Below are 5,217 nucleotides of genomic sequence, written 5' to 3'. Positions count from 1 at the left end.
TCTCAAAGCTTCTTACGTGATTTTTCTTTCCTGGGAGACTTCAAAGAATGTGTGGCCTTACACTCACCTGTCACACGATGCAGTGAAGAACGGCTAAAACCAGTAAAATCAGGTGTTTTCAAAACAGCTGTTCTGGATATCACAGCTCCGTTTTACACGCAATAATAGTTATGTGTTTCTCTAAAGAACTGTTACCTTCTTTGATCGCTTGTTGAGTGGACTCAGAATTAACATGTAGATCTCGCTAGCTGCATCCTTGATGGATGACGTAATGAAGTTACTCGTACGTGATACAATAAAATCAATCAATAAATAAAAATTTAAAAGAAACATGTAATGCTATTCGATGAGCACGGAAATAATGTGGCAACTATTACCAGTATTTGACAGAGAGCAACTGAGAGTGACCCATAGACCATCGCAGAGTGCCCCAGAGAGCATCCCAGAGTGACCAGTGAGAATCCCAGAGTGTCACAGTGAGCTAAAACACCAAGAAGAATCGCTTCTCGGCTTTTGGCAAGATCAATGTGTATTAGTCTGTATAAGATAAGAAATTAAAAAATCTAAATTGACATCTGGTCTCTCAAACATCCTTTAAGATGAACTTAATCAAGATTCTAAAATCACCGCGGTATAACACACACACAATCACGAGCACCCCTGTCTTTCACACCTCTCGAAGACAGCGCAGGCGTTACGCACCTCGGTGCGTTTACACGTCGTCCATGGCTTTGGTGAACGGAGTAGCGCACTGCACTCCGTCTTCAGGCCACGTGTGGCCCACCGGGACCATCCGACCGCCGTGTCATCCTCAGCTGAGGATGCGGATACGAAGGGCATGTGGTCAGCATACCGCTCTCCCGGTTGTTACGATGGTTTTCTTTCACCGGAGCCGCTACTATTCGGTCGAGTAGCTCCTCAATTGGCATCGCGAGGCTGAGTGCACCCCGAAAAATGGCAACAGCGCATGGCGACCTGGATGGTGACCCATCCAAGTGTCGGTCACGCCCGACAGCGCTTAACTTCGGTGATCTGACGGGAACCGGTGTATCCACTGCGGCAAGGCCGTTGCCCGAACGGAGTAGTCGCAGTACTTAAACCGCTACATGAGGCTAAGTCATTTATTCCTTGGAAATACTATTTTTAGTTTGTTTCATTAGCACTGTCCGTAGAGATACAGCATTTGTTGTTGTTGTTGTGGTCTTCAGTCCTGAGACTGGTTTGATGCAGCTCTCCATGCTTCCCTATCCTGTGCAAGATTCTTCATCTCCCAGTACCTACTCCAGCCTACATCCTTCTGAATCTGCTTAGTGTACTCATCTCTTGGTCTCCCTCTACGATTTTCACCCTCCACGCTGCCCTCCAATGTTAAATTTGTGATCCCTTGATGCCTCCGAACATGTCCTACCAACCGGTCCCTCCTTCTCGTCAAGTTGTGCCACAAACTCCTCTTCTCCCCAATTCTATTCAATACCTCCTCATTAGTTACGTGATCTACCCATCTAATTTTCAGCATTCTTCTGTAGCACCACATTTCAAAAGCTTCTATTCTCCTCTTGTCCAAACTACTTATCGTCCATGTTTCACTTCCATACATGGCTACACTCCATACAAATACTTTCAGAAATGACTTCCTGACACTTAAATCTATACTCGATGTTAACAAATTTCTCTTCTTCAGAAACGCTTTCCTTGGCACTGCCAGTCTACATTTTATACCTTCTCTACTTCGACCATCATCAGTTATTTTGCTCCCCAAATAGCAAAACTCCTTTACTACTTCAAGTGTCTCGTTTCCTAATCTAATTCCCTCAGCATCACCCGACTTAATTCGACTACATTCCATTATCCTCGTTTTGCTTTTGTTGATGTTCATCTTATATCCTCCTTTCAAGACACTGTCCATTCCGTTCAACTGCTCTTCTAAGTCCTTTGCTGTCTCTGACAGAATTACAATGTCATCGGCGAACCTCAAAGTTTTTATTTCTTCTCCATGGCTTTTAATTCCTACTCCAAATTATTCTTTTGTTTCCTTTACTGCTTGCTCAGTATACAGATTGAACAACATTGGGGAGAGTCTACAGCCCTGTCTAACTGTTCTAACTGCCATCTGGTTTCTGTACAAATTGTAAATAGCCTTTCGCTCCCTGTATTTTACCCCTGCCACCTTCAGAATTTGAAAGAGAGTATTCCAATCAATATTGTCAACAGCTTTCTCTAAGTCTATAAATGCTAGAAATGTAGGTTTGCCTTTCCTTAATCTTTCTTCTAAGGTAAGTCGTAAGGTCAGTATTGCCTCACGTGTTCCAATATTTCTACGGAATCCAAACTGATCTTCCCCGAGCACGGCTTCTACCAATTTTTCCATTCGTCTGTAAAGAATTCACGTTAGTATTTTGCAGCTGTGACTTATTAAACTGATAGTTCGGTAATTTTCACATCTGTCAACACCTGCTTTTTTTGGGATTGGAATTTTTATATTCTTCTTGAAGTCTGAGGGTACTTCGCCTGTCTCATACATCTTGCTCACCAGATGGTAGAGTTTTGTCAGGACTGGCTGTCCCAAGGCCGTCAGTAGTTCTAATGGAATGTTGTCTACTCCCAGGGCCTTGTGTCGGCTCAGGTCTTTCAGTGCTCTGTCAAACTCTTCACGCAGTATCGTATCTCCCATTTCATCTTCATCTGCATTCTCTTCCATTTGTATAATACAGTCCTCAAGTACATTGCCCTTGTATAGACCCTCTATATACTCCTTCCACCTTTCTGCTTTGCCTTCTTGGGTTAGGACTGGGTTTCCATCTGAGCTCTTGATATTCATACAAGTGGTTCTCTTTTCTCCAAAGGTCTCTTTAATTTTCCTGTAGGCAGTATCTATCTTACCTCTAGTGAGACAAGCCTCTACATCCTTACATTTGTCCTCTAGCGATCCCTGCTTAGCCATTTTGCACTTCCTGTCAATTTCATTTTTGAGACGTTTGTATTCCTTTTTGTCTGCTTCATTTACTGCGTTTTTATGTTTCCTCCTTTCATCAGTTAAATTCAATATTTCTTCTGTTACACAAGGATTTCTACTAGCCCTCGTCTTTTTACCTACTTGATCCTCTGCTGCCTTCACTACTTCATCCCTCAGAGCTACCCATTCTTCTTCTACTGTACTTCTTTCCCCCACTGCTGTCAATTGTTCCCTTATGCTCTCCCTGAAACTCTGCACAACCTCTGGTTTAGTCAGTTTATCCAGGTCCCATCTCCTTAAATTCCCACCTTTTTGCAGTTTCTTCAATTTTAATCTGCAGTTCATAACCAATAGATTGTGGTCAGAGTCCACATCTGCCCCTGGAAATGTCTTACAATTTTAAACCTGGTTTAGGGGACTTATGACCACAGCAGTTGAGTCCCATAGTGCTCAGAGCCAAAACCTGGTTCCTAAATCTCTGTCTTACCATTATATAATCTATCTGATACCTTTTCGTATCTCCGGGATTCTTCCATGTATACAACCTTCTTTTATGATTCTTGAACCAAGTGTTAGCTATGATTAAGTTATGCTCTGTGCAAAATTCTACCAGACGGGTTCCTCTTTCATTTTTTACCCCGAATCCATATTCACCTACTATGTTTCCTTCTCTCCCTTTTCCTACACTCGAATTCCAGTCACCCATGACTATTAAATTTTCGTCTCCCTTCACTATCTGAATAATTTCTTTTATCTCATCATACATTTCTTCAATTTCTTCATCATCTGCAGAGCTAGTTGGCATATAAACTTGTACTACTGTAGTAGGCGTGGGCTTCGTGTCTATCTTGGCCACAATAATGCGTTCACTATGCTGTTTGTAGTAGCTTACCCGCACTCCTATTTTTTTATTCATTATTAAACATACTCCTGCAATACCCCTATTTGATTTTGTATTTATAGCCCTGTATTCACCTGACCAAAAGTCTTGTTCCTCCTGCCACCGAACTTCACTAATTCCCACTATATCTAACTTTAACCTATCCATTTCCCTTTTTAAATTTTCTAACCTACCTGCCCGATTAAGGGATCCGACATTCCACGCTCCGATCCGTAGAACGCCAGTTTTCTTTCTCCTGATAACAACAGCATTTATGATACCCAAATGCTACATCTAGTACCCAGTAATGAATTTTATACTAATGATTTAATTTTTCCGTGGGGTTTCTATGTAGACGACTTATTGCAGTGATTCATCCAAGAAAAATTATAAACTGAACATACGCTAAGCCCTTCCTCCGACTGATGTTGTCGTTACACTTTAAATCTCTCCATTCCAGGACATGTACGCATTTAATGAATGTGACTTTCTTAGTTTGGCAAAAGCGTAACCAAATAATAATATTTATTTGGACCTATGGGTAATTGCCAAGAATGATTGCCTATGTAAGTCGCGGGGTCCAGACGATACATATCGAAAGTGCGATCATAAATCGATCATGCAACTCTGGTGGCGGGCTTTATGAGTATTTGTACGGTGGTCACTTCAGCAATGACAAAAGAAGAGGTACAAAAATACTTGATATTGCAAAGGAGACTACTTACCTTACTCGTCGTCTGTGTTGTCGTCCTGTTAAAGTCCATTACGGAGGTCTGGATGGATTTTGGAAGAGTTGAAACATATATTCTTTCCGATACTCGTTCGTTTTCCGCACTGTCCGCAATAAAATTGTAACGATATGTCAGCATCGAAGTTTTACACACTTGGTACCACCACAGTCTACACAGTCCCTTCTTCCCTCATCTGGTAGTGCTCCATATTTGCGACAAGAAGTCAAACAATTTTCTATGTTGGAGAAACATGGAATTAGAATCCGCCGAAGAAACATCAAGAACACCAGACATCCCACTCACTAACGATATAAATCGTCTGGGTTTCCCTAGCAACTGACAAATAATTCGCGGAGGTATGTAATTTACAGCAATTACGGGAACAACGGGAAACAGATAAAAATGACGATCACAAATAATTGATCACAACGCCCGCCCCCGGAGTCGCATTATCGATTTACGATCGAACGTTTGATATGTATCGTTTGCCCCCCCCCCTCCCCCCCCCCCCCCCCCCCGAAACTTCGATAGGCGGGCATTCTTGGAAATTACCGACCTATGGATGCGCAACATTTTGCCTCTGCTGATGTTGAACGTCACCCATTATGCCCTGAGTCAGGAAGATGTTCGTGTATTTGGTTGCAGTAGCTATG

At 42.3% G+C, this 5,217-nt stretch overlaps 1 pseudogene; it reads right to left on the bottom strand.

Annotated features, from left to right (window-relative positions):
* Positions 1-955: 955 nt before the first annotated feature.
* LOC126254314 (5S ribosomal RNA) lies at positions 956-1,073 on the bottom strand (annotated as a pseudogene).
* Between the last annotated feature and the right edge of the window lie 4,144 nt (positions 1,074-5,217).

This window comes from Schistocerca nitens, chromosome 4 (assembly GCF_023898315.1).
Source record: "Schistocerca nitens isolate TAMUIC-IGC-003100 chromosome 4, iqSchNite1.1, whole genome shotgun sequence".
Taxonomy (NCBI): Eukaryota; Metazoa; Arthropoda; class Insecta; order Orthoptera; family Acrididae; genus Schistocerca; species Schistocerca nitens.
This window is presented reverse-complemented; position numbering and strand designations above follow the sequence as displayed.